Here is a 12,267-nt window from a genome sequence, read left to right on the forward strand (position 1 = left end):
ATGAAGAGTAGACCCCGCTCTCCACAACTAGAGAAAGCCTGTGGGCAGCAACTAAGACCCAACACAGCCAAAAATTAAAAAGAAAAAAGAATTCATGGTTAAGATTGATTTTCTTAATTTATAGACATGCTACAATTGTCTAGTAAGGATTTCATTACTGATTTCTAGCTTTATTGCACCTTATCTAGAGAATATATATTATTAAAGTGTTTTGAAATTTGCTATTTATGCTTTATGGTCAGCATATGGTCAAATTTTATAAACATTCTATATGTACCTGAGCAGATGTGTATTCTACATATAATTAGATCAAATTTCCCAATTGGGTTAATTTTTCCATATACTTACTGTTTTTTACTGTTTGTATGTGTGTGTGTGCGTGTGCACGCACGTGCGTGTATTTTATTAGGTAATCAGAGAGTATTTCTCCTTTTAGTTTTGCCAGATTAAAAAATATATTTGAGGATATTTATTACATGTATGTAGATATATATTTGTGTTATGTTCTTGGATAATTTAATCTTTTATCACTATGATGTATCCTATAGTAGTTCCAGCGTAGTGTTTTGGTGTTAAAATTTACTCTGTCCATTATTTGTGTTGTAGTTTTTTTGTTTTGTTTTGTTTGCCATGCAGCATGCAGGATCTTAGTTTCCCCACCAGGTATCGAACTGGCGCCCCCTGCAGTGGAAGCACGGAGTCTAACACTGGACCACCAGGGAAGTCCCTATGTTGTAGTTTTTAACGTAGTGATAATATGTAGCCAAGGATGATGATGTCTTTCTTCCACAGAAAATGTCATTTTCTTCCGACAGTTAGCTGTGAGGCCGTCAGCAATCCAGGATTTCCTTAATACACTCTCAGGGGATAAAGATGACTCAGAGTTGGGCTGAAAGTCTACTTCCCTTTTCACTCTTACTCTCAGTGTGCATTGCTTTGGAATCCTCCACATAAAACAACAATTGAGGAAAAAGTTAAATGACAGATCCAGGAAGCTGTCAGACATCCACTATATGGGAATCCTACGTGACAACTGATATAATTTCTTCAGTAGGTCAAGAGGATGCAGGAGAGTCATGAGACTTATGCAACAGTCATGCAATGAATGGACGTGTTTTGATATTGATTCAAAAAAACCAAGTGTGAAAGACTTTTGAAAGAATTTGGGGCTTCAAATAAGGATAGAATAAATTAATATTGAGGTATTATTAATTTTGTTCAGTGTGATAATATTGTGGTTATGCAAATAAATGTCCTTATGTTTTTGAGAAATATATGAAAATATTTTAGGGAGAAATGACAAGATGTCATGGATTTGTACTTTATTTCAGTAATAAAAAAGGAAGAAAAAAGAGATGAAGCATGTGGGGCAACACATCAATAACGTTTAATCTGTAAGATGAGTTTATGCACATTTAACTTTTTTCTCCATTGGTGTTTTTTAAAGTTTTCATAATAGAATATTTCATTCTTATCCAAGAGAAAAGTAGACAGGACAGCCTTTCTGGGTGTGCGGTTTTGTGGGGTTTTTTGTTTGTTTTGGTTTGGTTTTGGTTTTGGTGGTGGTAGTTTTTGTTGTTCTACAGTTTTTCTGGACTTGAGTCCATATCTCACAGGATAAATCATGGCCTCTCTGGTTTCAGCTGGCTTGTGGAATACTAAAGCATGTTATTAATTTATTGGATTTACTGTGCAAAGAGCAGGTTGGTAGTAGGTGATATATCTGAAGATAAACTCAAAAAAGAAATATTCTCAAGATTTTATATAGGATTTACCCCTTTCAATATTGCAGTGTTTATTCCAGTTCCCTGCCAGTGCAGCTTTCATTCACTTTTAAAGTGAGGAATTAAAACCAAGGAAATGCTGGAAGTTTTTAATGTTTCTGCATTATGACCTGATGAACATTTGCCTTTTTGTGATTTCTTGGTACTTCAGAATCAACAGCCCACCCCAGCTGACACCGTTGAGTTCCAGATGCATCCAGGTACACATGGAACAAAGAAGGCAATCCAGTCAAGGTAAGACTGAGATCTTGTGTTCCTTAAATTGTTCAGTGCAGTTCAGGCCAATCCTCTTTCAAGATCTCCATTTTTAACCCACACGTCGCTCCCACTCCATGATGATTTTTATTTTCTTACCGTATTTCAAGCTTCACTTTTCTCTCCTATACAACATATTTCCTTGACAACCGCTTATTAGTATAGTTATATGAGAAAGCGGGGGGAGTGAGAAAAAGAAAAGGGAAAACTGGGCTCAACCAGCGGCACAGAATTCATCCAAACTGAACCCAATTATTTGTAACACCAAAGGACTGCATGGCAGGAAGCACCACCATGCAGCCACTCTGGAAACTAGTCTAGAAGATCCAGATCTAGAAAAAGAAACTTCTGTCCAGGCAAGCAGGCCAGTGGCGCTCAGTCCACTGGAGCTCTGGGTTCTTTTGGAGACATTTGGGCTCCAGAACAACATGTCTATAGAATATTTTCCCCTCCAGGACTCTGGTTAATCTATGTACCCAGTGTAGTAATCCACATTTCCGCCCAGGAAGCCGAGGCTGTAGTCATTGTTGCTCTAGGGCACTGTAGGAAGTGTGGTCCAGGCGCTCCCAATGACCGCAAGCGCTTTTGCCCCAGGTAGGCAGGACCGTGGACAGCGCTCCCCCTCGGCATCCTGGGAAACACGTCTCAGGGGCTCCGAGTATTCGCAGGCACTTCCGCCCCGATGGGCGGGGCTGTGGATGTTGTCCTCCTCGGGCATTCTGGGAAGTGTAGTCCAGGAACTCCGTGTAGTCCCAGGCATTTCCGTTCCCAAAGGGCCGTGATGGGGAATTCTGGGAAATGTTGATCTAGGGCTCCTGGTAGTTGCAGGCACTTCCGGCCCAGGTGGGCGAGATTATGACCATCTTTTCTCGTAATGATTGTCAGTTTCGCGTCCCGCCACCCTTCGGAACTTCCTCGAGTTGCTCTCGAGCAACAGCAACCCGGTTGTGAGTTTAAGGGGTAAAACGGATATTTGAGGTGTAAGGACGACAGTTTTAGTTCACTTAGGCGAAGTCGTCTCGAGTTTGGGGAGATTCTCCTGTCCCGGAGTTGGGCGCGGGCCCGGGTTGCAGTGTTTCCCGCGCTCAGCTCCCCGAACTCGCCTCCCCCACCTGTCAGCCACTTTCTAGCAGTATAACATTGGGCAAGTTATTTAATCTCTCTATGCCTCTGTGTGCTCATCTGTTAAATGGGTTGATAGCAGTACCTTCCTAATAGCTTTGGAATGTCCTCTGTAGTTCATTTGGGCAATGGTGATATTTCACAGCCCCCTTTCCTTCCCCAGCCCTGACTTCACAAGAAGGACTTGCACCGAAGTGCAGGGAGTGAGTAACCCCTTGGCTCCTGGCCCAGGGCCCCACGTGAGTAGGACTTGGCATTCTTCTGTAAAAGATATTCACATAAATGGGAGAAAAGGTAGGTTGTGTATTTATTTGGTTGTGAGTGATGCCAGTAATAAAGCCTTAGTTGTTAAGTTCCAGTCTAAGGGCTTTATACAAATTACATTTAGAGTGGCCCTATGAAAAGTGTATTTACTGTTCAGGAATAGTAATACTTTAAAAAAATTACTGTAAAAATTTTTATTAATTTTTTTTTTTTTTTTTTTTTTTTTTTTTTTTGCGGTATGTGGGCCTCTCACTGTTGTGGCCTCTTCCGCTGCGGAGCACAGGCTCTGGGCGCGCAGGCTCAGCAGCCATGGCTCACGGGCCCAGCCGCTCCACGGCATGTGGGATCTTCCTGGACTGGGGCACGAACCCGTGTCCCCTGCATCGGCAGGCAGACTCTCAACCACTGCGCCACCAGGGAAGCCCAATCTATTTTTTAAAATAAACCTATAGCAGAACTAGCTTTTATGAGAAAACTATGTCCATATACATATTTAATGAGAAGAGTAGCGATGTTTTACATTTTTGCAAATCTCTTTAATTCTTGACTTTTTATAAGAAAAATAGCTGGATTTTCATATCCTCTTGGGCTGTCTGTTGTGAGATATTGTTTTGGTTGAAGTAATGAAGAAAATCCAGCCTCCCACAGTTATAGTTAGAAAAGAAAGGATTATTTTAATAGACTTTACAGGTAATATTCTCCTTTGATACTGCACCCAAGAGCCACAAGTGATAGTTTCTTAAGATTATTGCGATGTGGAATCTGAAACCGTATCAGAGTACATTTTGTACTACATTACATTACAACCCTTTGGTCTGTTTTGTATTTTGTGTACTTTGAGTCTTTTATCCATTAATGGTTTTATGAAATGATGCATCGCTCATTTGGAAAATATTATTGGCCGAGTTTTACAGATATTTCAAATATTGACACATTTGATTTTACAAGATTTAAAAAATCATATTTGTGAATACCATCACCAGTCTCATCAGAAAAGTCCTGTCTCTAAAGACCTTAAGTCTTTAAGCACTGGGAGGCTGTCAAGCTCTCAGTGATACAAGTTTTCCAAAATTCTGATACTTTGCTGCCAGTAATTTTCTTTGAAGTAACAGGCTTGTTTTGCTCATTTCCAAAAGTTCTGCCAGATACCTAGATCTGAGCAACCATAGTTTGTCAGTTGTTCTTTCAAGAAAAGGGACGTTTTCCAGAAAGAAATGCCTAATATTCCTGGTCACTCCAGGAATGGCCACAGCTGCCTTTCCTTGGGACAACCATTGTTTGCAGTAAGCATAAGTGTAAGCATATGCAGTAAGCATAAGTGTAAGCATATGCAGTAAGTAAGCATAAATTTTACTGCAGACTATCACAAGGACGTACCCCAGGACTGAGATGCAGTAAAATTAATAACTTTTTTTTTTAAATTAATAACTTCTACTGTTTCATCAAGAACTTTCTTAAGTGAAACTATCACTGTTTTTACTATGAGTGAGAAGCAATAAAGAACACAGTGACTGCTCACATTTTTGGTGTCACTGCTTTGATTTATGCCAAGGTGCTAGCGATTTTAAACCACATTCTTTTGTACCATCATTGTGATTACAGACAGCAAAAAAGACAACCAGTGCCTTGGTATTATTAGGAAAATAGTTTTGACCCTACGGACTCTCTGAAGGGGTCTCTGGGACCCCCAGGAGTCCACAGGCTATCCCTTAAGAACTGCTGCTTTATTTCTTGGAGCATCTGCCAACTTTTTCAGAATATTCAAAAGTTGACATATAATTATTGATAATATTTTCATGATCTAAGACACATGTCTTTAGAAACAAACCAGCACTAATGTGTGGCTCCTATATGTATCATATGGTAACTTTAATCATAATGATGATAATTATTAGCATCTATTGGGCACTTATTAACAGGCAGAGACTCTAATGCTTTGCACGTATCAATTTGCGTATTCCTCGTAAGACCCTATTGTTTTACAGATGAGGGAACAGAGGCACAGAGAGGTTCCTTGAACAATGGCTTACGCTGAGGGTCACACAGCCAGGAAATGGCAGAGCCAGAGTTAAGTCCCGGCAGCCTGGTTCCATTGCCTGGGCTCTTGGCCAGCATATTCTGCTTTCATTAGGATGTCAAGTAGGCTTAGAAGTTTTTGAGGATGAGGTCAAAACCAGGAGAAAACATATTGAAGCAGAGGATGTTTAAACTGAGAATAATTAAAGTCTAAAAGCTAGATGAGCAGGAAGAGGCCATGGTAAAAGAGGAACAGCCCAAGGAGAGGCCTGGAGGCTTTTGTGGGAAAGCAAGTGGAATACTAAGGCCAGAAATTTCGTGTGGTGAGAGGGAGAGAAAAGGTCTGACCTGGAAAGTTTCTGTGAATTGTGTGTTTATTTTAAAGGCGCAGGGGAGCCATAGAGGTATGTCATGCAAGAACATAACCACATTTCCATCTTAGGCAGAACCCTGACAACGAGAAGGAGAGCTAATTGATTAGGGGTAATATTCTGAGCACTTAAGGCTCAGACTCCAGATCCAGACCTGCTAGTTTTGAGCTCTAACACTTACGCAGTGACCTTGGGCAAGTTACTTAATCTCTCTGTGCCTCAGGGTCAAAGATGTAAAATACAGACAGTGTCATTACATATTTCATGAGGTTATTGTATGGGTTAAAAGAGACTATATATCATCGGTTGGATTATATATAGGTGCTGGAGTCTGGTAAAAACGAAATATATGTAAGACATTTTATTTTGTAATATCAAGCATGACAAAAGCAAGAAGTTTTCAGAAGGAATATGTAGGGCACATAGAGATATTTCAAGGTATCCTCTTCTCTCTCACCCCCTTCACTTTGAAACTTCGACGCTATCTTAACTTTGAACAAACATAAATATTCTATACGAAGGCTTCTTTTATTTATTTATTTATTTATTTTTATTTATTATTTTTTTTTCTTTTTGCGGTATGCGGGCCTCTCACTGTTGTGGCCTCTCCCGTTGCGGAGCACAGGCTCCGGACGCGCAGGCCCAGCAGCCATGGCTCACGGGCCCAGCCGCTCCGCGGCATATGGGATCCTCCCAGACCGGGGCATGAACCCGTATCCCCTGCATCGGCAGGCGGACTCTCAACCACTGCGCCACCAGGGAGGCCCCTTTTATTTTTTTAATTGAAGTATAGTTGATTTGCAATGTTGCGTTAGTTTCTGCTGTACAGCAAAGTGATTCATTATACATACATACATTTATACATTCTTTTTCATATTCTTTTCTATTATGATTTATCACAGGATATTGAACATAGTTCCCCGTGCTATACAGTAGGACCTTGTTGTTTATCCATTCTATATGTAATAGTTTACAACTGCTAATCCCAAACTCCCAATGCATCCCTCCCCGTTGGCAACCACAAGTCTGTTCTCTCTGTCTGTGAGTCTGTCTCTGTTTGTAGATAAGTTTATGTGTGTCATATTTTAAATTTTACATATAAGTGATATCATATGGTATTTGTCTTTCTCTGTCTGACTTACTTCACTTAGTATGTTAAGCTCTAAGTCCATCCGTGTTGCTGCGAATGGCATTAGATCATTCTTTTTCATGGCTGAGTAATATTCCATTGTATATATATGTACCACATCTTCTTTATCTGTTCATCTGTTGATGGACATTTAGGTTATTTCCATGTCTTGCCTACTGAAGACTACTTTTAAAATATCTGCTTGGGAATTCCCTGGTGGTCCAGTGGTTAGAACTCCATGCTTTAACTGCCAAGGGCCCAGGTTTAATCCCTGGTTAGGGAACTAAGATCCCACAAGCTGCACAGCATGGCCGAAAAAAAAAAAATCTGCTTAACATGATTTCTTTTTTTTTTTTTTTTTTTTTTTGCGGTATGAGGGCCACTCACTGTTGTGGCTTCTCCTGTCGCGGAGAACAGGCTCCAGACGCGCAGGCTCAGCGGCCATGGCTCAGTGGCCCAGCCGCTCCGCGGCATGTGGGATCTTCCCGGACCGGGGCATGAACCCGTGTCCCCTGCATCGACAGGCAGACTGTCAACCACTGCGCCACCAGGGAAGCCCAACATGATTTCTTTATCCTTTGAATTCAGGATGTTTCGGCACAGGAAGGGGCTTATGAGAATTGCCTCTGTTTTGTTTTTTTTTTTAAGTTGATCTGGTAGATCTAAAATCAGGTCTGCCTTTCCACTCTGGGTATTTGCCTCCAGTGGCACTAAGAAACCATGATGCTTCTCTTTCTTCTTAGAGATTGCTCCACTGGTATCTATAATGGAGAGAAGAGGGAAGGTGGAAGTCAGGAGGCCTGGATGCTGGGCTTAGCTCCCTTCCTGGCTCGCTGGGAGCCCTTGGGCAGTTAGTTCCCTTACTCCTAGTGAGGCAGGTTGTGTAGGGGCTAGGAGCAAGGACTCAGGCCACAAATCATCTGGGTTCATCAACTAGTGCAGTGGTTCTCAGCCCTGACTGCATCCTGAAATCGCCTGGGGAGCTTTCCAAAATTACAGATGCCTTGACAGATTCTAATTTAGTTTTAGCAGGGCCTAAGCATTTTTTTTTTTTTTTTTTTTTTTTGCGGTACGCGGGCCTCTCACTGTTGTGGCCTCTCCCGTTGCGGAGCACAGGCTCCGGACGCGCAGGCTCAGCGGCCATGGCTCACAGGCCCAGCCGCTCCACAGCATGTGGGATCTTCCCAGACTGGGGCACGAACCTGTGTCCCCTGCATCGGCAGGCGGACTCTCAACCACCACGCCACCAGGGAAGCCCCTAAAGTAACCAATTTTATATCGATGGGCTGACATTTGAGTGGGGAACCTGAAGGAAGGGAAGGGTTCATCCATATGAGGGTTCCAGACACATTATAAGTCCATTTCCAGGGTTGGCTTTCACAGTTTGCATTGAGCCCTGTTCTCTTCATTCTCCCAGACTCTGTCTCTGTTGTAAAAGATTAGCTTCCAGGTTTTTACTTTTTTTTTTCCCCGGAATTTATGGAGCTCTGAATTACGGCTAGGTTTTAAAACCACGTATGTTACCACATCAGCTTTCTTTCCCCTTAATTCTCATGGGAGAAATATCCCAGCAAGAGCTGAAGGACCACTCTCTGCTTTCACACTGCATTCCAGGCAGTGGGTGATAAAGGTACTTTTCTCCCAAGCTTGCAAGTTATTCCAACCATTCCAAGGCCTCACAGCCCCTTAGACATGAGCATAACTTTCCAATGTGATGTTCTAAGGCAAAAATGACTTTAAACTCTGTCTGAAAAATCCCCTGCTAATCCCATCTGTGAACATTTTATTAACTATTTCGAGTAGGGCCCTGGTGTCCAGATGTGTAGGTTGTGCAGCGTGGCCCTGATTCTGAAACATTCAGCTCGGCAGAGTTATATAGAGCCTGTTCATCAAGCCCCTGCCACGACAACAAAAGAGACAACTTTTTTTTTTGATGTATAGTTGATTTACAATGTTGTGTTAATTACTGCTGTGCAGTAGTACATATATATACGTTCTTTTTTAAAATATTCTTTTCCATTATGGTTTATCATAGGATATTGAATATAGTTCTCTGTGCTATACAGTAGGACCTCATTTATCCATTCTGTATATAAAAGCTTACATCTGCTAACCCCAGCCTCTCACTCCGTCCCTCCCCCAACCCCCTCCCCCTTGGCAACCACCAGTCTGTTCCAGAAGAGACAACTTTTTTTCTTTTAGAGATTTAATTTTATTTATTTTTGGCTGCATTGGGTCTTCATTGCTGCACATGGGCTTTCACTAGTTGTGGCGAGCGGGGGCTACTCTTCGTTGTGGTGCATGGGCTTCTCCTTGCAGTGGCTTCTCTTGTTGCAGAGCACGGGCTCTAGGTGCGTGGGCTTCAGTAGTTGTGGCACAAGGGCTCATTAGTTGTGGCTCACGGGCTCTAGAGCGCAGGCTCAGTAGTTGTGGCACACAGGCTTAGTTGCTCCGTGGCATGTAGGATCTTCCTGGACCAGGGCTCGAGCCCGTGTCCCCTGCATTGGCAGGTGGATTCTTATCCACTGCACCACTGGGAAAGTCCCCAGGAGAGACAACTTTTAATTGACTGTTCTTACAGGGAGGGAAGTGAAGTTCTCAAAACAATTCCTCTGAAATCACGTAAGAGTGAATTGAAAAATTGAAAAAAAAACTCAAACGTTTAGATGTCTGTCTAAATTTAGAAACTTAGGAATCATAGTAATGATAAACAGTTTAGAAAAGAAATTTCTAAGCCTGAAATTATTTTGGAGGTTATCAAGAACTCACAATAGTTGTGAGACAACTTGTAGTCAATATCAATCTAGAAAAATAGGACTAGGTGTCCAGAAATCGAGGTTGTGCAGAAATTTCCAGACATGTTTTAAATATCTAGATTTTAAACTTCTAGTTTTAAATATTGAATATTTAGACTATATAACATAAGCCCAAATGTGCTACAGTATTGACTATGTTATTGGTTTTCATTAAAATTTCCACTTAATGCAACTACATCATTTATTATGTAAGATTCTACAGGACTTTAGTGAAACTCAGTGAAAAAAAAAAAGAAACAAGTTATCAGTATGTATCTAACCCCAAACCTCTCTCAGTCTAAAACTGACACTTACACATAATACTTAATTCTCCCTTTTGATTTAATCTTTTCTGTAACACAAACTCTTCTAAACTCTGCCTCAAAATATTCTCCATGAAGGAGCACAACCTCAAAATACATGGTATTTCCATCTGCTTTTCTCATTATTATTACATTACCATAAGGAGTGAATTCTTTTGCCAAAACTTGTGAAGTTTCAATCTTTATTGAGGTGGAATTTTTTGGTTGGTTTTTTTTTTTCATTTGTTTGTTTTTGTTTTTAGTTGTTTGTTAGTGTTGTCTTTTTTGTCACTTTGCAGCCAACTGATTTCTAATTTGGTCTTCAGTGGGTCTCAATGCCGAGTGGAGCACTTACTGGTTTCTGAAGCCTTGTAAATCAGAGAACATGTTACATGGTGAAAAACGTAAGCTGAACCTTCCCACAGTTTATTAAAGTTTCCTTTTGTGTCCTAAGTGTGAAATCTTGAAATCTCTGAACAAGGCAGTCACTTGTTTACATTTCTGAATTCTCTGTCCTCATAGGAGGCAACAAAGAAAGTGAGGTGGAAACAAAGAGCTTTCCTGCTAGCAATTCTAGCAACAGCTTGCCAGTGATTTAACCACGTGTCAAAAGTCTATGATAGGGCTTCCCTGGTGGCGCAGTGGTTGAGAGTCTGCCTGCCGATGCAGGGGACATGGGTTCGTGCCCCGGTCTGGGAAGATCCCACATGCCACGGAGGGGCTGGGCCGGTGAGCCATGGCCGCTGAGCCTGTGCGTCCGGAGCCTGTGCTCCACAACAGGAGAGGCCACAACAGTGAGAGGCCCATGTACTGCAAAAAAAAAAAAAAAAAAAAAAAAAAGTCTATGATAGATTGTTCTCATTTCCAGAAATGAGGCAACTCCTCCTGTAAGTATAGGCAGGAGCACTAGCTCAGTTTTCTGAAGACAAAAATTACATCTTGAACCATAAAGGGGGTGGTTCCAATAATGTAAAAAATTCAGCTTCCCTCCTCGTGAGGCTCACATTCTTGGTGGAAAATACGTCTGACCGAAGCACAAGATAATCAGAGTAGATGTCAGCAAGTTCCCATGAAAAAAGAACCACGAAGTATGGTTGGTGTGTTGGCAGCTTGGTTGTATCTTAGACCACTATGACATTCAGAGAGTTTGCAAAGGAGAGAAATCTAATAACTCCAGTAATTATGGAAAAGCCAGAATGAAGCTATTAACCAGTGATCAGCGTAGAATAATTCACACAGCAAAGAAAAGCTGCCAGTGTCCTGCATGTGCAAAGGCCTTCAGTAATGTCTCCGACTTTGATCTTCATCAGCGAGTCTACTTCAAAAAAACGCTTTACACATGTAACGAATGTGGGAGAGGCTTCTGTTACAGCTCAGCTCATTGTATTCATTGGAGGCTTCACATGGGAGGAAAATGCTTTAGGTGTGGTAAGGGCTTCGTTCAGAGCTTACAAATATGGGAAAGGCTTCAGCTGTAGATCAGCACTTACTGTTCATTGCAAAATCCAGACAGGAGAGAAACGCTATTAACTGTCGAGTGCGGTAGGGCCTTTGTTCACACCTTGCATCCTCAGGGCCATTAGAGAATCCACACTGAGGAGAAACCCATCAACCCGGATGTATGTGGGTGGAGCTTCCGTCATACACCCGCACAGAATGCTTACTGGAAAGTTCACGTGGGAGAGAAACTGTCCAAATGTGAGGAAACAGGAAGGGCTTCATTTGTAGCTCAAACCTTTACATTCATCGGGATTCCCCATGGGATAGAAACCCTGTAAATGTGAGGAATCTGGTAAGGCCTCAGCCAGCTCTAACACTCCTAGACCTATCATAAAATCCACACTGGAGAGCAACTGTGTGTATCCTAAGTAAGTGACGAGGGCTTCAGTCTTCAGGCCCGTCAAGGAGCCCACACTGGAGAGAAACAAATATGAGCGTGTGGGAAGAAGTTCAGGAGAAACTCGCCTTCTGAAATCCATCTGGTAGCCCATACAGGAGAGAATCCCTATTTTTTAAAAAAGAGCTGCTTCTATCAATTCATATTTTAAAGTTCATCAGAAGGCACCCAATCGAAGGAAACCTTATAAGCGTGAGGAGTATGGGCAGGGCTTGAAGTTGGAGTTTGCAATGTCAGGTTCAGTTTTCTCCTGGTGAGAAACCATACACATGTAAGGAGTGTGGAAAAGACTTCAGTCATAGCGAAGATCTTAAAATTCATTGTAGGATCCA

At 41.8% G+C, this 12,267-nt stretch overlaps 1 protein-coding gene across 3 annotated transcripts in view; it reads left to right on the top strand.

Annotated features, from left to right (window-relative positions):
- Positions 1–1,969: 1,969 nt before the first annotated feature.
- ZNF235 (zinc finger protein 235) overlaps positions 1,970–12,267 on the top strand; it is a 57,293-nt gene continuing 46,995 nt past the window's right edge. The window contains exons 1-2 of one of the 3 annotated variants that reach the window (XM_060083971.1): positions 1,970–2,018; positions 3,325–3,400. The gene's annotated coding sequence lies outside the window, so the exon portion shown is untranslated. Of the gene's footprint in view, positions 2,019–2,860; positions 2,883–2,929; positions 2,987–3,324; positions 3,401–12,267 lie in introns of those variants that run through there. The other 2 variants (XM_060083972.1, XM_060083970.1) reach the window with 2 other exon arrangements.

Source organism: Mesoplodon densirostris, chromosome 19 (assembly GCF_025265405.1).
Source record: "Mesoplodon densirostris isolate mMesDen1 chromosome 19, mMesDen1 primary haplotype, whole genome shotgun sequence".
NCBI classification, from domain to species: Eukaryota; Metazoa; Chordata; class Mammalia; order Artiodactyla; family Ziphiidae; genus Mesoplodon; species Mesoplodon densirostris.